A 24,728-nucleotide genomic window follows, 5' to 3' on the forward strand; every position below is an offset into this window, starting at 1 on the left:
GAAGAGTTGCTTTTGCCTCCCTCCCCCACCCCACCTTGCCCCGCCCCCGAAGGCACAAAGCAGAAAGAAAGCTCTTCATAGGTATTTCATCAGAGAAGTAATTTCAACTCACTTACACAAGGTGACAGAAGAGCAAATGCATAGCACAGTGACATGCCTGCAATTTTAGTGCTTTATTAAAAAAAAATTCTACAGTGTCCTCCTCATATAATAAAGAAAATGTACACAGGTGGATGGGGTGATGAAAAAAGCTCATCAGAGGAGCGCTCTGCAGAAAAGGAGTTTTTTTAGGAAAGGCATGTTCTTAGGTTTGTAACCTGTAGTCAGGGTTGAGAGGTGTGGGTGACAGTGTTCTGCAATTCCACGTCATTTAAACACCATATTCTTTATATATCCCACTCCCTGGAGATTACAACCCTGGCATTCAGAGGCTGATTTATTTGTTTGTTCACTGATCACTGATTAAGCGTCTAAAAGCTGGGTGCCAGGAGCATATGATCAAGTTGAAGAGACAGCTATGTGCATTCACAATAATGATGAAATATGCAAATCTAGGTAAGCCTATAAAGTCTGGGCTGGATTCCCAAAGAGCATAAATAGAGAAATGCCTATCTCCATGTAGGATGAAATGGGGAGGTGACTCTTGCACTGAATTTCGAAGGGGATCAGACAAACAAAAAGAAACAGTATTCTAGGCAGAAGGAAGGGAATTTGCAAAGGCAGATATGTGCAAAAGTGACATTTTTAGAGTCTGGTCTGACTGGCATCCAGGGAAATTGTGGAGGTGGGAGGTGGCTTGAATGACAGGCTGGGGGCCAATTCATTGAGGTTCTTAAGTTCCATACTGATATGTTTGGATTTTCTTCTAATGGTCATGCTATGGACTGAATTGTCCCCCCACCCCATAATTCATATGTTGAAACTGTAATCCCCAATATGGTGGTATTAGGAAAGAATCCTTTGGTAGGTAATTAGGATTAAATGAAGTCATGAGGATGGAGCCTCATAAAAGGATTAGTGCCCTTATGATAAAAGGAAGGGAGAGAGAAAGATCTGTTTTCACCATGTGAGGACACAGTGAGAAGGCAGGCAATATGCAAACCAGGAAGAGAGTTCTCACCAGACCCCAACCACGTTGGCACTCTGATTTCAGACTTCCAGCCTCCAGAGCTGTGAGAAAATAAAGTTCTGTTGTTTAATTCACCCAGCTTATAGTGTTTTATTATGGTAGCCTACGTTGACTAAGATAGATCAGTTGGCTTAAAACATTTTTTGGGGGGAGAGGGGGTAATTTTTACTTTTATAAGCCCTTCAAAACATGTGCAGAAATCTAATGTACAAATTTATCCTAGACTGTGTGTATCTGTGTTGCCTAAATTGTGGATCAACAATCTAGTAGGTAGAGTAACATTTATTTATTTGATAAATGTTTATCATGCCGGTTTTGTGCCAAGGGCTTTTGATAGTGCTGAAATTGCGATGGTGACTAAGACAGTCCAGCCACTGCCCTCATGTGGCTTACCTCCTAATGGAGAAGGTAAAAAGAAAAATATAAGAGCAAGATAATTTCAGGCATTGAAAATACTATGAAAAGAATAAAGCAGGGTGACATGACAGTTTTCAATATGTAGTCAGGGAAGGCTTTTCTGAGGAGATGCTGATGGAACTGAGATGTAAATAATGAAAGAGCCACCATATGAGGACTTGGGGGTAGAGGAGGCTACAAGTGCCCAAGAATGGGAGCATGTCAGGAGTTAAGAGGCTATTTGCCATGATCCAGGGAAGAGGTGAAGGTGAATAGGTCTAGGAGTGGAGATGGAGGAGAGGATTTTGAATTAGGAATGGATGGATTTGGGATATATTTTGAAGGCTAAACCATCAGGAGGGTTGGTTGGGAGAAAAAGAAGAGACAAGTATGATCTCTAAGTTTCTAGCTAAAATAATTGGATGGATGATAATGCTGTCACTGAGGGAGGAATAAATAAGTTAGTTTGATTTTATGGAAATAAAAGGACTAATTGGTGCATTAAATGATTTTAGAAAATTTCCAACATTTATTCAGGTGCTGGGTAGACTTGTTTCTAAGTTTGATCTCCTTCCACAACTGCAGTCACCATCATCTCCATCAATAAGAAATAGTAGCTGTCTGGTCTAGGATTGACGTATAGGCTCCCACACAAAATCCTTCACACTAATTATAAATAGGAATTAGTTCCTCTGCTTCTGTCCTCAAGTTGTGTTGCCAGACAGACAGAATCAGATAGACAAGAAAAGATTTGCAGGGGAGTTGTAGAGTGGGGCAGGTGGAATTTATCTTTCCTCTTTTTTTTTTCTTCCTTTTAAAAAAATCTTTATTGTTGAGATTATTACAGATGTCCCTCTTCCCCCTTCTCCCATTGCCCCCTTCCATCTGGTTCCTGCCCCACCCCACCCTAGGCCTTTGCCACCCTATTGTCTGTGTCCATAAGTAATGCATACATGCATATCAGATCTTTGTTTAATCTCTTCTTGCTCACTCCCCTCCTTCTGAGAATCATCAGTCCATTCCATTTCCATGCCTCTGATTCTATTTTATTCACCAGTTTATTCTATTTATTAGATTTCTTATGTGCTTATTTTGATTTTTAGATTTAATTGTTGATAGGTATATATTTGTTGCCATTTTGTTGTTCATATTTTTGATCTTTTTCTTCTTTTTCCTCTTCTTAAAGAATACCCTTCAACATCCTATCTAATAAAAGAGTAATATGCAAATTAACCATCACTCTGCTACACCACAAGCCACGCCCACAAGCCAATCAGGAGTGAATATGCAAATAAACCCAACCAAGATGGTTACCACTACAGAGAGCAGGAGGGAGGCATGGGTTTCCCCGGCAATGGAGGAAGCCAAGCTTTCCGCCTGCCCTTGCCAGCCTAGGCCTCCACTCAAGGCTACAAAGTTTCAATGATAGAAGATACATAAAACCAAACAGAAATGGTGGCAGCCACAGAGCTGGAAGGGGCAGGAGGCTAGGGTTGCCTGTGGTGATGGAGGAAGCCAAGCTTCTGCAGCCCTGGCTGGCCCAGGCCTTGATTAAGGCTACAAAGTTTCAATTATAGAAGATATATAAACCCCAAAAGAAATGGCTGCTGCCATGGAGCAAGCAAAAGGCTTGGCTCCGCTCCAGGCTACAAAGTTTCAATTGTAGAAGATAAATAAACCCCAGATACCAGGGCCTCTGCTTGGGTCGCCAGGGGGCGTGGCTGGCCTGCAAACCACCACAGGCCCCTCGCCCAGGCTGCCCCACGCCCCAAGGGAACTCCCACCCTGATCCAAGACACCCTTCAGGGCAAACCAGCTGGCCCCCACCCGTGCACCAGGCCTCTATCCTATCTAATAAAAGAGTAATATGCAGATTGACCATCACTCCAACACATAAGATGGCTGCCCCATGTGGTCAAAGATCCTGCCCCCATGTGGACACAAGATGGCCACCACAAGATGGCCAGCAGGGGAGGGCAGTTGGGAGGGACCAGGTCTCCAAGGGAGGGCAGTTGTGGGCGATCAGACCAGCAGGGGAGGGCAGTTAGGGGTGACCCAGCTGGCAGAGGAGGGAAGTTGGGGGCGACCAGGCCTGCAAGGAAAGGCAGTTGGGAGGGACCCAGGCCTGCAGGGGAGAGCAGTTGGGGGGGACCAGGGCTGCAGGGGAGGGCAGTTAGGGGTGACCAGGCCTGCAGGGGAGGGCAGTTGGGGGGGACCCAGGCTTTCAGGGGAGAGCAGTTGGGGGAGACCAGGCCTGCAGGGGAGGGCAGTTAGGGGTGACCAGGCCTGCAGGGGAGGTCAGTTAGGGGAAAACAGGCTGGCAGGGGAGCAGTTAGGCATCAATCGGGCTGGCAGGGGAGTGGTTAGGGGGTGATCAGGCTGGCAGGCAGAAGCGGTTAGGGCAGCCTTGGGCAAACTATGGCCCGCGGGCCCGATCCGGCTGTTCTATCCGGTTCTCTTGCTCTCCACTCCGCTCCTTTACTTTGAATTTATATTAGTTCACACAAACACTCCATCCATGCTTTTGTTCCGGCCCTCCGGTCCAGTTTAAGAACCTATTGTGGCCCTTGAGTCAAAAAGTTTGCCCACCCCTGGGTTAGGGGCAATGAGGAAGGCAGGCAGGCGAGCAGTTGGGAGCCAGCAGTCCTGGATTGTGATAGGGATGTCCGACTGCCAGTTTAGGCCCGATCTTAAACGGGCAGTCGGACATCCCTCGAGGGGTCCCAGATTGGAGAGGGTGCAGGCTGGGCTGAGGGACACCCCCCCCCCCCATGCAGGAATTTCGTGCTCCAGGCCTCTAGTTTCATATAATACTGGTTTGGTGGTGATGGACTCCTTTAGCTTTTTCTTGTCTGTGAAGCTCTTTATCTGACCTTCAATTCTAAATAATAGCTTTGTTGGGTAGAGTAATCTTGGTTGTAGGTCCTTGCTATTCATCACTTTGAATATTTCTTGCCACTTCCTTCTGGCCTGCATAGTTTCTGTTGCAAAATCAGCTGATTTCTTCATATTTTTTGATTTTTTTGTTTTGTTCTACTGGTTGGGTATTTTTTTGCTTTCTCATATTTCAATTCATTGATTTGATTCTCAGAATCCTCTACTCTATTGTTGAATTCTTCTATATTATTCTTTATTTTAGTCAGTGTACTCTTAATTTCTGATTGGTCCTTTTCCATTTTTTGGAGGTTTCTAGAAGATGCTTGAGTAACCTTATAATTGTGGTTTTGAACTCTATATCCAGTAGTTTGCTTTCTTATATTTCTTTCATTTGTGACATGTTTCTTTGTCTCCACATTTTGGCTGTTTCCCTGTGTTTGTTTCTATGTATTGGGTAGAGCTGCTATGTCTCCTTGAGTTGGTAGAGTGGCCTTGTGTAGTAGGTGTTCCATAGAGTCCAGTGGCTCAGCCTTCCCAGTCACCTGAGCTGGGAGCTCTAGGTGCGCCCCTTTGTGTGCTATGACCACAGTCTTATAGTTGAGACTTGATTACTATTGGTGTCACTGGGAGGAATTGACCTCCAGGCCAATTGGCTGTGGGGACCAGCTGGACTACAGTGGGGGAGCTGCTGTGCAGGAGACACCCCTATAGAGCAGGACTTCAGTGGGGCTTTGGTGCTCACTGAGTCTGCCCCTTGAGTGTGTCGCTTATGGATGTGTAGAGTTGTAATCTGGTATGGTCTGACACTGACCATTGGGTACACTGGATCTTGGGTCTCCAGGGAGGTGCAAAGTCAGCCACTACCTGGGGCCATCCAGCAGGAGCTACAGAGAGATCTGCAGATTCTTCCTCTTTGTATCAGGTTTGGAAGTGCCCAGATGAGGCCTAGCTATGAAGCAAGGCAGGCTGGTCCTGGTGCCGGGTCTTGGGCCTTTTATTGATAGGTTTGGAGCTCCCTGACCCAGCTGCAGCTTGTTTGACAGGTTTTTACCCTGAGCAAGGAAAGGCCAATCATATGTAAAAGCTGCTGCATGGATGGGGTTATAAATTGGATGAGGCGGAGTTATAGGGAATCACCAGGGCAGAGCAAACAAAAATGGCTGCCGGTCAGCCCTGTAACAAGAGAGGTCCCAGCACAGGAACAATGATCCCTGCCAGCACCTCTGTCTGGAAGAAAGCTGTCCCTGAGTTCCTCTCCTGATGCCAGACAATCCAGTTCCTCTACATATGTGTCTCGGTTCCCCGGAGCCTTGCCTGGCACTGGAGCTCAGAGGAAGCAGGACCTTGTAAGTTCAGTTTATGGTGCTGGCCTTTTAAGAGGAACAGCTGGGTCTCCAGCAGCCTCTGTGTCACTGAGCCCCAATCGGCACTGGTTTTTACAGCCCATAGTTTTTACTGCCCATAGGGACTTCTTTTCCCAGCTCTGGGACCCTGAGCTGGGTGTCTGGTGTGGGGCTGGGATCCCTTGCTCCTCTGGGCAGCCTCCACAGAGGTGATCTCCCTCCCAATTAAAAAAGCGGCACATGTGGGTGCCAGACCAGCCCGTTCCACGCCTCCACACTCCTACCAGTCTCAGTGCGCTTTCTTCTTTACTTCTCTAGTTGTAGGACTTCCATTCAGCCAGCTGTCCAGTGGTTCTGGATGTTGGTTGTTCTGTATTTTAGTTATAATTTTGATGTGGTTGTGGGAGGCGGCGAATATAGGCATTTACCTATACCCTCATCTTCCCCTGTCTCTACCTTTCCTCTTAGAGTAGACCTACGTGCCTGCCATTTGCCAGTTTGCTCTCAGATCCAATTCCCATCCTTCCCTTGCTCTGTTCTGTATCATGGGAAATTATATTTCCAGATAGGTTGGGTCAGTGGGAGGACCTGGTAGAAAATTGCTGGGCAGGAGAAGAGAAGTCAGGTTTTTCTCCTCTTGCCCTGTCCTGGGTGAGGCTCCTCTCCCATGAGACAGCTTTCTTCATGATGTCCAGCTTCTGTATGATGGCCCCCTTCCCTGGCCCTAACTATTTTAAAGCCATATGATCCTGGGCTCTGATGATGCCATTTCCTTGCACAATTCCTCCCACCCCAGCGTGGAAGTGGATTCCTGCTGTGGCCTTGACATTTATTCTTTGCTTTCTGGGCTCTTGGATTACCTGTTTAATCAATCCCCCAAATTCAATTTTATCTATTTTTAAGATTCAGAGTGGTTTTTGGTATCTTAAGAGGATCCAGACTGATACGACATGTATTTTTGTCTGGTAAATTCTGAGAACCCTAGGTGTTAAGTGATCAGCTTATAAAGTCTACATTTTCTGGCTCTTCTCCAGCCCTCTGAATTCTTTCCCCATAACTTTCCCTCTTGCTCTCTACTTGTCTGAACATTAATCTTTTTGTTCTATGAGAAGTCAAACTCATTGCATTGTTGTCTTCTCTGCTTAGAAAGCTTTGCCCAGGTCTACATAAAGGGCCTGTTCCTAAATCCACCAGATGTCTACCTTCACAGCTTCAGCGTATCTACTCTGATGCTCTTCATTGGATTCAGGGGTCCTCAAACTTTTTAAACAGGGGGCCAGTTCACTGTCCCTCAGACTGTTGGAGGGCCGGACTATAGGTTAAAAAAAAAACTATGAACAAATTCCTATGTGCACTGCGGGCCCGGGACGAGTTGGCTGCTAAGCAGGACAGGAAGTGGCACCTGGCCAGCCAGATAAATGTCCTCGGGGGGCCGCATGTGGCCCGCGGGCCGGGCCGTAGTTTGAGGACGCCTGGATTAGATGATGAAGAGTTCCACAAATTAGCTTATTTGCACCACTTGTTTCCAAAAGCAAAACCACACTTTCTTTTTGAGACTCTAGTAGGGGTATTTAAGAGTTCTGTTTAGTTTTACGATCCTTTGATAGCATAGGTCTTTGACACTTACACACCGGAAGGAGCTCTCAGGTTTCATGCAGGCATTAATTGACACTATTCAATAGTTAAAAAAAAAAAAAATTCGTTTGGCTTATAATATTTTCTGGATGTATTGTGGAATGTTTTGGTCAAATGCCTTAGTTGGAGAACAGTAAAAACATTGATAAAACTTTTTTTTTTTTTTTAAGTAGAGTATGTTGTGATTAGAGGAGGCTGGAAAGGAGCATATTTTGCCTGAGGGCCTACTATTAAATTTCCATATGTCTGGACCAACTCATTCTTTTAAAATGCAATTGCCCTTTGGAGAAGTCCCATCAGTCCTCTGCTGGTGTAAATACTACATTTAACTTTCTTTTTAGCTTCTGGATAGATCAGATTTTGAGGACACTAAGAGTTTAAAGGCAGTGATAAATAAAAGTAGGTTTGGATTTTCAGGAACAAAGGCTCATCCAAGAAGTCTGGCCAGGAAAAGGGTGGTGAGAAAAAAATCAGTGCTTTTTTTTTTTTTTTTTTTTTTTATACCATTTTGTCCAGATCTGTCTCTAGAGCAGGGGTAGGGAACCTTTTTTTCTGCCAAGGACCATTTGGATATTTATAACATCATTTGTGGGCCCTAAAAAAAATGATCAACTTAAAATTAGCTTGCTATAGTTGGTCAAACATTTAATTAACTCACCCCTGATGCCTTGGCAGGGACACATCAAATGATTTCTCGAGCCTTCTATGGCCTGTGGGCCGGACGTTTCCCACCCATGCTCTAAGGATGGCATCTTCTCTAGAGGAATAAACATTCTGGGCTGCGGAGGATGTGTTTTGTGTTACTGCCTCTTGCCCTGTTACTCTAAACAGAAATTCTGTTTGGAAACCATCAACTTAGATAAAGAACAACTTTCTGGAATGAATGGAATCAGGTTTCTTGCCTTGTTTACACATTCCAATGAACATATGTACAGTAATATAGCAATTTACTCAAGTGGTTACATGTTAATGAGTTGTTGATAGTAACTATTTAAATCTCATTCCTGAATTTACAGGTGCTGGTGGCTAATCTACTTGTCTAGGTTAAAAAAAACCCCAAAACTATTCTCTTATATTTGATATGCATAAATAAAATTATATGTACTGTTTCCCATTTGGTAAAATCAAGACGCTATGATATCAGCAAGCTCCAAACTAGAAGGCTATTTCAATATCCAGCCTGTTTACTTTGAGGAAGGAACTGTTCATAAAGCAATTTACATTCAACAGGTGCACTATGGCTCTACTAACGGTGTGAACAGGGCAGTGGGGATGATCGGTAGAATGCCATTTCATCTTGCCTCCTGGACCGCCCAAGGGTTCTAAAGAAAATGCCATTTACAATTTACTTTTTAGATTTTTTACATGTTTAATGGCTGTTTGCATTTTTTTTCTGGAAATGATTTCCATCCAGCTAGCATTCACGACTGTATTTTTATTTTTCTTACCACCGGAGTAGTAGCTGGATGGAGAGTAATGAGTAGATTTGTTTATACATTTTTGGTTTTGATCTTCCATGTTGGATTACTGAATTTTATATAATTGTTGATTTCTTTGGGAGAGGATCTCAGATATCATATAATCATTAAATTGTTTTTTGAAATATGTTTAAAGTTAACTTATTTAAGTGTAGGATTTAAGATTTTGACAATTTAATTTCTTTTGAACATAAGTCACTTTTTGCAAGCTAGGAAACAATCACAATATGGCTGTCTAGTTCCCTAGGGATCTAGGCCAAATCTTGAGAATGACATCATAAATACAAGATATTAACAATGAGGTTATAAACTCTAACTAACTCTTATCTAGATTTTTCCTTAGAAAACAGTCAAAAGTCCAGTTCTTAATGGCATGATATACAGACCATTTTAATCTATAAAGGATAGAATTACCCAGATTATATGGTGCCCAACCTAATGGTGAGCCAGATCAGAGCTAGCCAAGAGTGGTGAACAGAGAAAGTGTTAACATTTTGAAAACTTGCTCTGAGGTTTAAAATTCCTCATTACTCTTAATAAGAAAGCAAGTGAAAAATATTACAGATGCATCCACACTAATATTTGATTTTGCCAACATCTTTTACTAGAACATGAAGTCAGAGCATAGAGAGTAAGATACTTAGGTATTTTCAAAATAAATTATTTAGTAATAAGAAATTTGACTTACTGCATTCTTCCATTTGTTATAAGAACAAACTGACAATAAAGACTGTTTAAAAGAAATGCTCTACTTGAAAGGGTGGTGGCAGCAATACTTTCCACTTTCTCCAATTAACATTGCTATTCTTCCATGATACAGGTTCATGTGGAAAAACTTGTCAGCTTTCTGTCAGGGCCAGGAGATGAAAAATAGAGCATGCCCTAACTAGCTAATTGTAAACTCAGTTAATATCTTTAGGATAGACCCATAAAACCTGGCCATTGTTTTGTTAAACATCTGCAAACTATAGAATTCCTTAGCCCTTAGCCATAGTTTCTGCTCAGTATCTTAAAGCTGAGCCCAGTCCCATCTGACTGCTTCTCAGGGCTGAGGTGGGAACCAGTCATCAAGTCTGAATTGTCATTTTAGAAGTAACCTCAGTAGCCTTTTGATGCATAGTAGGTGATAAGTACTTGGTAAAATCCTGGCAGGAACACCAGGATGCCTGCTGGTCTGCAACCCCTCATCTTCCTCCCCCCCCCCCCCCCCCCCCCCCCGCCCCAGCTTTGCTGATTTAGCCCGCCAGCAGGAGGAGCCTGTAGCAAGATCAATGGCCTTAAATGGGATCTTAGGTGGGCTTTTCTTAAACTGAAGGTCAATGGAGCCATCATCTGTGCTGGAGAGTCATGAGTATTTCTCACTTTACTATTGGGGATTCCAGTAGCCAGGTTGGTATGAGATGGCATCATAACACAGCTACCATACAGAGCACCGCGCCAATTCACCTGCACACTGACAGCTCACTCATGACATGCCTCACCCAATTCTGATTTTTGATATGTTGGGGTTTAGGAGAGTCATTATAGTGATTAAGAGGGATGACAAATGACATTTTAGTCACATAGCTGACATATAACCTGGGACTTGCAATATGAGGTAACAAGCACAATGACAAAATGCCAATGTGCCAAGGTTAGTAGTACAATGTCATGAATTAGTACATGGATACCAAGTAAAGTGAAGTACCAAGGATAGTGAAATAAAGGATGGAATGAGCCTACATCCTTGATGATATTGTTGTACCACTGCGCCAGCCTGCACTGCATTTTTCCTATTGTGAATTCATATTGTGGTAATTAAATGTCTATTGCTTAAACTCTGCTGGTTGAGGTTGTTTCTTGCAGCCAAAGTCATTACTAACAGATCTGATGTCTCAAAACCAAACTCCTCTTTCCTATCTTCCTTCTTGTTGTTCCTCTTATATTCATCATTTAATGGCATCCACCCAGTTGCCCAAGTCAGAATCATGGGGATCTTTCTCGCCTTTATTTTGTTCACTCTCCTTGAATATAGAAACTGTTTCTTGCTCATTCTTTTATTTCCAATCCCCAACACAATACCTTGTACACAGGATACTTAAAACATGCTTTTTGAACTAAATTAAATTAGAGTGACCAGATTATTTAATGTCATGAGTTAATACATAGATACCAAGTAAAGTGAAGAGGATCAACTTGGGAGATATTTTATTTAGGCTATTGTGAGGTTTGATAAACTAGCCTTGCCCCTCATCGTAGAATATTTCTCCGCTGACTAAAATTCTTTTGTCATGGGAGAAACCAAGATGGCGACATAAGGTATACACCTGTATGTGCTGCCTCTCATGACCACAACAAAACTACAACTAAAAGACAAAACGACTATCACCCAGAACCATGGGAAAGCTGGCGGAGTAGAAGTTCTACAACTAGAAGGAAAGAAAGAAGCTCATTGAAACTGTGTAGGAGGTGCAGAGGTGCAGAAAAGCAGAGGTACGGAGGTGTGCGTGAATCGGGCTGGTGACTGGGTGCGCTGTTTTTTTTCAATTGGAAGGGAGATACAAGCTCCCGACTGCTCTGAACTCCAGTTTCCGGTGAGACTCTGGGGACCCAGACTCCTACGGGGAGAAACTGGACTGTCTGGCATCGGGTCGGAAAGTGAGGGTGGCTTTCTCACAGAGGTGTGCACAGGAATCATTGTTTACTGTGCTGGGGTGCACAACGCGGGGACACGGAAACGCAGAGATGCAGAGACGGCTGACTGGCAGCCATCGCTGTTTGCCATACCCTAGTGATTCCCTGAGACCCCGCCCCACCCAATTTACAAACCCACCCGAGCTGTGCACAGCAGCTTTTGCATATGAATGGCCTGCCCTTTCACAGCTTAACCTAACAAATTGCATCTGGGTCAGAGAGCTCCAAAACTTCCAAACCCCAAGCGAAGAGGAGAAATCTGCAGATCTTGCTGTAGCTCCTGCTGGGTGGCCTCAGACAGTAGCTGACTTGCACACCATTGGAGATCCAGGAGCCAGTGTACCTAGTGGTCAGTGTGAGATGACACCAGATTTCAACTCCTCACATCCATAAGTGACACACTCAAGAGGCAGACTCAGTGAGCGCCAAAGCCCCACTGAAGCAAGTCCTGCCCCATAAGGGTGTCTCCAGCACAGCAGTTCTTCCATTATAGACACAGCTGATCCTCACAGCCAATTGCCCTGGAGGTCAATTCCTCCCAGTGTACCAACAGCAATCAAGGCTTAACTACAACAAGACTGTGCACCCAGCCCACAAAGGGGTGCACCAAGAGAGTCCACCTCAGGTGATAGGGGAGGCTGAGCCACTGGGCCCTATAGGTCACCTACCAAACAAAGCCACTCCAGCAACACAGGGAAGCAGCCAAAATGTGGAGACAAAGAAACATGTCACGAATGAAAGAAATGGAGGAAAGCAAACTACTGGATATAGAGTTCAAAACCACAGTTATAAGGTTACTCAAGAATCTTCTAGAAACCACTGAGAAACTTAGTGAGACCTCTGAGGAACTTAGTGAGACCTTCAAGGATCTTAATGAGAATGCCAAAAAAAAAAAAAAAAAAAAAAAAAAAAAAAAAATGGAAAAGGACCAGTCAGAAATTAAGCATACACTGTCTGAAATAAAGAATAATATACAGAAATCCAACAGTAGACTAGAGGACCCCAAGAATCAAACCAAAGATTTAAAATATGAGGAAGCAAAAACACACAGCCAGAAAAAAAAAAAAAAAGAAAAAAGAATCCAAAAATATTAAGATAGTATAAGGAGCCTCTGGGACAACTTCAAACGTACCAACATCCAAATTATGGGGGTGCCAGAAGAAGAGAAAGAGCAAAATATTGAAAACCTATTAGAAGAAATAATGACAGGAAACTTCCCCTACCTGGTGAAAGAAATAGACTTACAAGTCCAGGAAGCACAGAGAACCCCAAACAAAAGGAATCCAAAGAGGACCACACCAAGACACATCATAATTAAAATGCCAAAGGCAAAAGACAAAGAGAGAATCTTGAAAGCAGCAAGAGAAAAACAGTTAGTTACCTACAAGGGAGCACCCATACAACTGTCAGCTGACTTCTCAACAGAAACTATGCAGGCCAGAAGGGAGTGGCAAGAAATATTCAAAGTGATGAATAGCAAGAACCTACAACCAAGATTACTCTACCCAGCAAAGCTATCATTTAGAATTGAAGGTCAGATAAAGAGCTTCACAGACAAGAAAAAGCTAGAGGAGTCCATCACCATCAAACCAGGATTACATGAAATGCTGAAGGGTATTCTTTAAGAAGAGGAAGAAGAAAAAGGTAAAGATAAAAATTATGAACAACAAAGTGACAACAAATACATATCTATCAACAAGTGAATCTAAAAAGCAAGTGAATAAAAAATCTGATGAATAGAATAAACTGGTGAATATAACAGAATCAGGGGCATAGAAAGGGAGTGGACTGACAATTCTCAGGGGGAAGAGGGTGTGAGGGGTGTGGGAAGAGATTGGACAAAAATCTTACACCTATGGGTGAGGACAGTGGCAGGAGGTAAGGGCATGGGGTGGGGGTGGGGAATCAGGTGGAGGGGAGCTATGGGGGGAAAAAAGAGGAACATCTGTAATAATCTGAACAATAAAGATTTAATTAAAAAATAAAATTCTGGGGCACACCAAAAAAAATAAATAAAATTCTTTTGTCACCCTCATTATATGTTTCTTTCAAATAGACATTGTTGGATGAGCATTGTCTTTTTTTATTCTTCTTGGACCCTTGTTTTTAAATTTTCCATGTTGAAACTCCTCTTTCCTGATATTTCTGCCCCCTAAATCAATGCTATTGATTAAGCTGCCGCCAGTGTTGCTCTTCCTACCTTTAATCTTGTAGAGACATTCTGCATCTTTATAATGGCTTTTGCTAAAGTCTGCTCTCTTCTTTCATAGTGGTTGATGATATTAACCTTATTCTCAGAATCTTGGGCAAATATTCTGTCTACTTACAGGAGGAAGATATAATGACAAGTGAAGGGGTTCACAATCTTGTAGGGAAATGGAGATAACACTAGATTTGAAGTGGGGAAAACTCTGGGGTTTGTGTAGCAGCAGCTCCTGTATGTATGGTTTTAATGAAGTCATGAAACCCAATTAATTGTTTTATTACATTTACAATGGGAAACAGAATTATACCTATCTTATCCACCTCACAAAACTGTCATGAGAATCAAGAGTGCTGCAAGCGTAAAGGTTATGTCATGTGTCTATTCTAGGATGCAGAGATTTGTACTTGAACCACATAGACTGAGCAAGATTATTATAGAAGGGGAGAAGATGGATTTCTAATGGGACAAAATTTGGGCAAAGAATAAGTAAATGCCCAAAAAGCTAGCTTATAGAATCCAGCTGTACTATGAGATCTTTCATGCTTGAGAAAAGTTTCCAGACTCTTTTCTACATGATGTGGAAATTACTGGAAGAAGGATTGGGAGGATAAACTGCTTTGAGATATAAAATAAAAACTCTTGATAAAGCTCAAAGTCCTGTTTAGCTTTTCCCAGGATGGCCATATTTGGCAAACCTCAGAATCCAAGGAGGGCTCCAAAGCAGCCCTCAGGTAGAGTAATTAGAATTGAAGAGGGACCCTTGTTCAACCTTCTCATGTTACAATAAAACTGAAATTCAATGAAGGGAAATGACTTGCTTAAATTCATAGGGCTAATTATTGTATGATCAGGACCTAGAACCCAGGTCTCTTGGCTTTGTGCTGAGAGATTGAGACATGTTACCATCAGTTACAATATAGTATTTCCAAGTAATTACCTTACAAGTAAAGTTCAGGCACCAAGATATTTGAAAGATTTACTTTTTTGTTTTAAAGAAATAAAAGCAAATTCAAGGTTATCCCTATATTCATGCCCATATCTCTTACATTCTATCATTTCTTGAAGAGGAGAGAAAGAAGTGGGGTTATAGTCAACCTTGGATATCCCATGAGAGTCTTTTGCATAGGTAAGCATCAGTTGTGTCTCAACAGAGTAAGTTTAAACTCTCCAATGTCAGATCATATGATGCTCAAGAGAACCTCTGAGCATCTGCCTTCTGTAATTTTCTTTTTCCTTTAAAGGGAAAAACAATGTGACTTAATTTTCCCTGGATTCAATGTTGGATGAAGGAGGACAATATGCTTAAGAGGCATCGACTACTTTTTACTCTCTCTTTTTTATCTGGAGTCTCAGATTTCATTGGATATTTTTGCTACAAGTTTCTGCATACTTGTTTATTAAATTCATTCATAGCTTCATTTATTAACAAATATTAAGAGAGCCTATATGTGTTAGGCATCATAGATTAAAAAGATATAGATGACCCAATAAAGAAATAATTTTCTAATGTTTATGCTTCTAACTTTTAGGTTCCAAAAGTGAGTAGAAATGATTACTTAAAAAAAATAGTACTGGAATAGCAGTAAGACTCTGGTGTGCTATTTGGTGATTAGCCTTCATTGGCAAGCTGTGCTGTAGGACACATTAGAGCACTTAGTAGAGTTGAGTGCATTTAAGGGGTCATTCAATAAATATTGATAATGATGGTGATGATGATGTTAGATCACAGTGACAAGGATGAAGTAACCATGGCACCTTGCAATTTGTGGTAAACAATGGCAATTACATAGCAACTCCTGTGGTTGTCTTCCAGACAAGTGCCTGAAAAATATTAATTAACTGAAGAGGCAAAGTCTCATAGTAACAGGCAGGCTTCAGTCAGGCAAACAGTGGTAATCAGTATTAGCTGGATGTCTGGAATAAACCACTTAATGTATGAATTACAGTGTTTCATGGTAATTATAAATCTTTGAAGAGGAACTTGTTGGGAGAAAAATATCTTTGGAGAATTTAAGGATGAGGTTAATGTGATAATGAGAATTGGACAGGGTCAGTGTGGAATCAGTAGCCATTAAGCTATAACTTTGCTGAATGATGATTGCATTTGATCCCAGTGGTCCCATGGCTGTTTTGTTTTGTTTTGTTTTGTTGTTTTAGCTACTCTGAGGCCATGGGTTATTGGTAACAGGACTGTGAGTCAAGTGCAAAGGGAGAGTAGCAGCTCTAATAATGTTTCTGATGAACCTGGATCTGTTTCCATCTCACATTATTTGTTGTAGTCATAGATGAATGCTTGCTTCTCCAATTACTAAGTTAATAGAATCCTTGGCCAGTCCACTAGATGGAGATTTTATACACAAATCTATAAAGTCTTATATAATGTGTTCTGACATGGCATTTTCGCTAAGCCCATTTTCTTTTTTCCCCTTTTCTTTCCTTTTACTTTCTTTTCTCTCCTTTTAAAAAACATTTTTATTGATTTCTGAGAGGAAGGAAGAGGGAGAGAGAGATAGAATCATCAATGAGAAGAGAGAATCACTGACCGGCTGCCTCCTGCATGCACTCCACTGGTCATCAAGCCCGCAACCCGGGCATGTGCCCTTGACCAGAATCAAACCTGGGACACTTCAGTCTTCAGGCTGACGCTCCATCCACTGAGCCAAACCAGGTAGGGCAAGCCCATTTTATTTATATTCTAAATTGTTTTGCACAGCGGACTACTTTAAACCATAAGTCAAGCAAAACACAGTCATTTGTTATGAATATGTCCTAAATCTTAGGCAAGAACAGATCCTTCTCGGAGTTGAGCCTTTGGAGTATTTATTTCAAATTAAGACTTGAATAAAGATGTGAAACAAAATCAATATTGATTTTGTTTCTTGCTATATCTACCTTCTGTGGGGTCAGCCTAGCCTGGGCTAGTGAAAGTGAGGGGTGGAGACTGAAGAAGCAGGAAATGGTCAGTTTTGTTGGGACAGGGCTGAAGATACAAGCTGAAGTCTGTATTGACTTGGAGTTAACTCAGTGGGCTGAGAGACAATGTAAATGGGTCCAGGCTCCTGTCAGTAGGGAAGGGAAGAATGACTAAATTCAAATTAGAACATAATACTGTTTAACACTCCCCCTCCTCTCCTCTACCTCCCCAGGAAAAGAAATAATTTTACAGTTACGCCATGTGTCACCATATCTCAGGTGCCCAGACCTAATCCCTAATCCAATCAGCTCCAATAGCTGCCTAGAGAAGGTAGCTGGTCTTCTTAACAACCATTTAAGGTGGGGAGTTTTTACCCCTTTTCAGAGATAACTATCCTATATAATAACACCCTAATATATAATGCGCACTGACCACCCGGGGGCAGACACTCAATGCAGGAGTTGCCCCCGGGTGGTCAGTGCACTCCCACAGGGGGAACGCTGCTCAGCCAGAAGCTGACTGCTGGCGATTGCAGCTGTGGTGGTGGGAGCCTCTCCCACCTCTGAGTCAGCGCTAAGGAGCAGCAAAGTGAGAGGTAAAGAGCGAGGGGTCCCAGACTGAGAGAGGGCACAGGCTGGGCTGAGGGACCTCCCCGCCCCCAGTGTACGAAATTTCTTGCACCAGGCCTCTAGTAATAGATAAGAGACTTTACAGTATAAGTGCTTTATATGAATGATTATCTTATTTAATTCTCAAAACACACCTGTGATGTAGGTTGCATTACTATCTTCATTTTACTAGTACATTTGTGGAAACTGAGGCTTAGAGATATTATGTCAATTGCCTGAAGTTTCACAAGTGCCCCAAGTAGTCTTCCCCAAGAACTGTTAATATTGCAAAAAACACCATAAAGGGTATGAATGATTTAAGACTTAGAAGATATGTTATGTTCATAGTCTTTACTAGTATATTCAAAAAGGAATTAGAATATAGCTATCATCATAAGACTACTGACTCTAAGGTAGCAGGCCACTTATTATTCTTCCTTAGCCAAAGACAAACACCAAGACATTCAAAAGGTTTTGAAACTGTCTTGTCAAATTCACATACAAAATATTCAAACAGGATGGAGGAGTAGTTACTACATGTTTAAAAGTCTACCTGAACACATAACAATACCAACAAGCAGGACTTAGAATTGATGAATTTCTTGAAGATAAAATATGATTGAGATTTATCCATGATGTCACATTAATTTCCATGGCACTATAGTATTTCATTGTATGAACATTTCACACTTTATTTATTTGTTCTACTTTTTATGAAAATGTGTTGTTTTAAGTTTTAGAATTTTACTCTTACAGTGATTTTATAAACATTATTTCATAAATGCATAAATACAAGAGTTTTTAAATGTGTATTATGTAGGGTGTAGGTATTGATGGAATGTGAGGTTGAAGTCAAATTTAATTTTCCTCATATGGATATCAAATTGTAGCAAGTATCCTTTCCCTACTTCTATGAGTGCTACATCTGTAATATATCAAATGCCATATATAAATGAGCCCATGTCTAGTTGCTCTTTGCTGTTCCATAGATTTATTTATGTCTTGGGGTATCAGTACAATATTGAGTCTTCCAATCCATGAACATAGTGTATCTTTCTACTTATTTAGATCTCTCTTGACTGTCTTCCTTTTGTTGTTGTTGTTAATTCTCAACTGAGGATATTTTTTCCATTGATTTTTGGAAAGAGTGGAAGAAAGGGGGAGAGACACAGAGAGAGAAACATTGATGTGAGAGAGACACATCAATCGGTTGCCTCCCACACACACCCCAACTGGGGCCAGGGATTGAACCTGCAACAAAGGTACATGCCTTTGACTGGAATCGAATCTGGAACCTTTCAATCTGAGAGCCGTCGGTCTATCCATTGAACCAAACTGGCTAGGCTCCCTTAATTGTCTTTCAGAGAAGACATAAATTTCTCTATCAGCGGTATTGCACATTTTGTTTCTCTGGCCCTATGAAGATGTCAGAAACACTGCTGAACCTCTTAGCTGCCTTTTCTGGATTGGCCAAAATGCTTTTGGTAAAATGCCAGACTCATACCTTTAGATTACTATTTTCTTCTAGGTCATGGCCCAGTAATTCCACACTCTCTTTTTAGCTTTTTGATACTTAAAAAAACATGATTTATATATTCCCTACTGATGTTTTAGTTTCCTTCTAGAAGAAATTTGGCCCAAATTACCCAGTTTGCCACCTCTGGAAGGAAGTCCCTAGATCTTTTTTGTACTTGCATCCTCTAGATCTTGCAATTTTTCTCTTCTTCCTTTCCCCTCTTTTATGTTTTATTTCTTTTGCACCAAGTTTCATATTATTCTTTGTTTTTTTCTTCCTATTTACTTCAAAAATTTTCAGCTTCTCTGATGGCCTCTTCTTTTTCCTTTTCTTTATATTTTAATTCAAATATAGCATATTTGATTTCATGATCAAGAGAAACAGAAATGAGCTTGGTGGAAGCTAAGAGCATTAGCTCATCCCTCAAGACAACACAAGAACAATCTCATCAGCCATAAAGCACATTTCTGATGTTCATGATTCAGATAAAAACTCATAGAGGAAAATCAGCAGACAGTGTAAGAGAGCTTGGCTTCAGATTAAAATAGACTTGGAATTTAGTCTCTCTTCACTATTTTATACTTGTGGAAACATGGGCAGATTTAAGGATTGAGATTAATTAATGTAAGTTGACCTCTTTTCCTCCTTTTGGTTAGTTAATAGATCTATAGTTTGTCCACCTGAGCTGCACAACTTCCCTGATGCTTTTTATATTCCACAGTAGACAGAAGAGTTTAAATTTTTAAAAAAGAAAATCTCACTATAGATACTTTATTTGAAGTCCTAACGTGTTAATGGACTATTAGATGTTTCAGGTCCTTGAGATTATTTTGAAGTTTGAATTGACCAGTTCTCTGGATTGGCTGATGGTACCACATTAAGTAAATATCTGTCCTTTGACATTTTGGTTGACAACTAGAAAAAAGTTATGGTTTTTATGTGGGAGACTTCTTTCTGGCAGAGCTCACTGACTATTAATAACAGACAATTTAGGGTGATAAAGAGGAGAGGGCTTTTTTTTTTTTTTTGGAAGGTGGTCTCTACCTTTCTTTTTTATTTTGAGACCTAGTCTTTTATTTTTTTATTGTTTAAAATATTACAAATAGTAGTACATATATCTCTTTTTTTCCCCCCCATTGACCTCCCCGCAGCCTCCCCTACCCCCGAGTACATGGCCTTTACCTGCCCCCTGCCCAGTGTCTTGTATCCATTGGTTATGCTTATATGCATGCGTACAAGTCCTTTGGTTGATCTCTTACAGCCCCCCACGCCAACTTCCCCTGCCTTCCCGCTGTAGTTTGACAGCCTGTTCAATGCTTCTTTGCCTCTGTATCTATTTTTTCCCCATTTCTTTCCTTTAAAAAAATCTTGCCGCTGCAGACTAGAAATAAACATATAATAACAAAAAATGTTTCAGTCCCAATTTCAATGTCCAACAGTTCTGAGTCCCTGTTTCAATGTCAAACAGTTCCTTATGTGTACATGTCAGCAATGATATCTGGATGGTGGGCACATGGTGGCAATGCAGGTCCGACCCTCTCTGGTTTGGTCCTAGGCAACCTGCTGCGATGCACAGCTGCTGACTGCTAGTGTGGCAAGGCGTTGTCAGTGTCTTCCATCTCTGGACTGTTTCTCCTCTTGTCTTCATGGTTGGAGCAGGAGAGGGCTTTTGAGAGATTAATATTTGAAGAATTGAACATGATCACAGCCCTTGCTAGAGAGGTGTATCTCAATTTACACAAAAGATCAATTTCTCAAAATTTGTATAAGCATTAACTTTCAATATGTATAATCACATTAACATTTCTCAAAAGGTCTTAATATGTAATGAAACCTGGTTGTGAATCCTTTCTTTTATAAAGTGAAAAATGTTCTCTTCTTATTTTTACAATATCAAATTTTATTAAAATAAATGTTATATGGATTTGAAATCTTAACTCTTAAAAATATACTTGAAGTGTAAATGTAATATTCATTTACTAAGAAGCAGTTTTTTCTAAAATAGACCAGAATTGAAAAGTAGCATACTGTTCTAGCATATATATTTTTTCTAAGAAATATATTTTAAGTTTAAATTTTAATTGATTGGGTGTTTAGGTCTCTCTCTTTTCCTTAATATAGTAGTTAGTTTTCAAATCTGAGAGCTCCTGCATTTGCTTATTTCACTGTCCAATCTGTACATGTGGTACAATCTACAGATATCCATAAGAAACACCAATGTCATTATCCTATATAAGAAAGAGCTAATATGCTAATTAGACTGGACAGTGGAACAACCAGTGGGTGGGGCTGCGAGGCTGCGAGGGCCAAGCCCCTTGCACGAATTTCATGCATCGGGCCTCTAGTCTATATACACATATATATTACATATATATATATATATATATATATAGAGAGAGAGAGAGAGAGAGAGAGAGAGAGAGAGAGAGAGAGGTAATATGCAAATTAGCTGGGATGCCATAACAGTCACGACCAGCTCAGGAGGAGGCTGCATGTGCAAATGGGCCCTGGGCCTGGAGCGGAGATGCAACACACAGGAGGGCCTGCCCTTGCTGGGAGACTGTGTGCCAGAAGTCTTGCCTCTTCATGTGAGCTGCAGAGGAAACACCTTTTCTTACAGCTCATTGGCTAAGCTTCCTTTTCGCTACTTGCAGTGTTCTTGGTAACTTGGGTAATAAGAATCCAAGAAGGTGATCCAAAAATGAAGGTCCACTGCTGGAGGGTCTAAGAAATGTCATATCCTGCCCTATCCATTTTGTCTCAGTGGATAGAGCCTCAGCCTGTGGACTGCAGGGTCCGGGTTCGATTCTGATCAAGGGCATGTACCTAGGTTGCAGGCTCCTTTCTGGCCAGGGCCCAGGTCAGGGCTCATGCAGGAGGCAACCAATCAAAGTGTCCCTCTCACATTGATGTTCTCTCTGTCTTTCCCTCTCTCTTCCATGCTCTCTAAAAATAAATGGAAATATATCTTCAGATGAGGATAAAATAAAAAAAGAAAGAAATGTAGTATCCTATGAAAGAGACATCTTGAAAATGCCTAAAGAAAGTTGTCATTTTTCCATGGTGAAGGGTCTAGAATCCGTGTTGATGAAAACACCTTGGTGGCTGCAGCGGCCTGCAGTGGCAGCAGCAGTGGGGTGATGGGGGTGGCGCCTTCCCCTGATCAGCTGGTTGCCTCCTGCAGAGGGAGGCCAGACTGTGGCTTGGGTCCACTAGGATATCCCCTGAGGGCTCCCAGACTGTGAGAGGGGGCAGGCTGGGCTGAGGGACCCCCTCCCCCAGTGCACAAATTTCATGCACTGAGCCTCTAGTCTATATATAAAAGCATAATATGCAAATCAACCAGACAGTGGATGACTGGTCGGCTATGATGCGCACTGACCACCAGGGGGAAGACACTCAACACAGGAGCTGCCCCCAGCCCGCAGGCCCTGATCACCCCATTGGGGCCTGTTGGCCAACCTCTCGATCCCTCCCCCTGGCTGGCAGGCTCTGATTGCCTGATGGGGAACTGGGAACTGGGGGTAGGTGGCAGCAGACGCAGGTGGCACGGGGGCTCTGATTGCCCCGCTGGTCACCCCACACACAGAGGGAGACCGGCGGTGGTGGCGGGGGTTGGGGCCAGCTGCCTGCAACTGGGGTAGATGAGCCCTGATCACAGGCCAGGCCTAGGGACCCTACCTGTGCATGAATTTGTGCACCTTGAAAGGAATTGTGGGCCGCGAGGCTGTGGTGGGCACAGGGGCATATCTTGGCCCATCTTCTGTGCTCCCGCTGGGCCCCTCCCACCATGGCCCCCGGTCCCCTGTCTGCCAGCAGCTCCTCTCCCATCGCCGCCACTCCCACGTGCTGACGGTGCAAAGCTATTGGGGCTGGCGCCAGCAGTGGGTGCAAGCATCGGCTGCTGCCCCAATTGCCCCTCAGGATCAGGGGGAGGTGAAGAAGCCCTCAGGGGCGATTGGGGCCAGCAGCTGCCACTCGCACCCACTGATGGCACCAAGCGATCGGGGCCAGTGCCAGGAGCCAGCAGCAGGTGTGAGCGCTGGGCAGGACTGTGGTGTGCAGGAGCAAAGAATTTTTAGTAATCACCAGAGTTTTGTCCTGATGACACCAACTGGTGCCCTGCCTTGGTCTGGCTTCCCCACTCACCTGCTCCACCATCCCTCCATGGCCGATGCCCACCATGTTCCACACACGCTCCCTGGTGGTCAGCACACGTCATAGTGACTTGTTGTTCTGCCATTCGGTCTATTTGCATATTAGCCTTTTATTATATAGGATCTTATCTTTTTCTAATAATATAATTACTTCTTTATTCCTCTCCTTTAAGATTACTAGGGAATTTGTACAATCTTGAGTAAGTATAATACAAGGACTTAAAGTATAATTTTGTTATTTTTGAAAGCTTCATTCTAAATTCTAACTTGGCATCCTGTGTCTTCTTTGGGTGGTATGTGCAAGTCTAGCATACCAGCTTTTGTTTAGAACTAAATCGACAGACATGTGCTAAAATAAATTACCATCCCCATTTCAGCTAATACTTTAGCAGGAACATGAGATTCAAAACTAATAGAAATATGAAAGGGGGAAATGGATGTGGGTAGAAGAATTGGGTAGAAGGAATATTTTATATCTTATTAAGTCAGAAGTACTGATGCTTCAGACTGACTGAATGAAACCTTGCACTTAAAGTTGGCCTTGGAAATTTGAAGCTCTCCAGGAAAGAAAATACAAGCTCTGGAATTCCACTGTTGTGAAATTAACAGATAATGTTTTGATCTTCCCTGCTGTTTACAAAGAAGAGATATATAGTCATGGTTAATGGCAACTCTCTTTTAGGAGGTCGCTTCTTAAGTCCTCTGCCTCCTGGAAAGTGGTATTTATCTTAGAGAAGTTTCATCTCCACAGAACCCTAGTTTGTGTTGTCAATTTTTTATTACTAGAGGTTTCTATTACAAAGATCCATCAAGAGAAAAAGACAAGGATGGTCATGCAGCCAAGAATAATGTTCATTTACTTATTTTCTCCTGAGCCTCAAGTGCTAAATAAATGGGACAAATTTGAGAAAGACTTCTGATGATTTCTACATTAACTGAACTTTAATTTACTGTAGAAGACAGTTTTTTTTTGGAGCCCCTTTAAGGCCAAATCTATCCAGGTTTACCACACCAAGTTGCATTATTTACTATCAAATAATCTACACTAATAAAAGAGAAAGATACAAATTGACCATACCTTCGCAACACCCACCAGCCAATCAGGAGTGAGTATGCAAATTAACCCAACAAAGATGGTGGGTTAATTTGCATACACAGGCGTGGAGTGGCTGGGGGAGGGGCTAGGACACTTGTGTCACCATGGCGACGATGCAGGCATTTTGACCTGCCCCTGGCCGCTCTGGGCCTCTGGGTAGCGTGGGAAGGCGGAATGGTGGCTCCGGTCCAAAGCGAAAAGGCAGCTCTGGCGGAGCGAAGGTGGTGCTGGCAGCCAGGGGAAAGAAGGCCCATTCTTGCATGAATCTTCATGCATCGGGCCTCTAGTATAGTATAATTTTATAGGCATTCTAAACTCACTTTTGGTATGGCTTAATGCAGTCCTTTCTTTTTCTTTTTTAACTGTATAAATTTAAATATATTTGCATATTATAAGAAAAAAGATAAACATGTACATATTTTACACTAATTACAGAACAGCAATGAATGGTCAGGTGTGCACTCGTTCACATTGAACAGAACTGAAATCTGAGTGCTCTAAATACTGCCACCTGTGCTGGAACTATGGCTTATATTTGCACCGAAAACAAAATCCCTGAGAAGCCATGCGCCTTTTTTTTTGTCTTTTCTTCAAGTAGCGCTCTCCTTGGAGGATCACAGTTCTGAGGTTCAGGTTGTAAAACACTTGCTCCATATTCTCTCTCCCGACGTCCCCCCCACTCCTCCCCACCTCATTGGCC

The sequence above is a fragment of the Plecotus auritus genome (assembly GCF_963455305.1).
Source record: "Plecotus auritus genome assembly, chromosome: 1".
Classification (NCBI taxonomy): Eukaryota; Metazoa; Chordata; class Mammalia; order Chiroptera; family Vespertilionidae; genus Plecotus; species Plecotus auritus.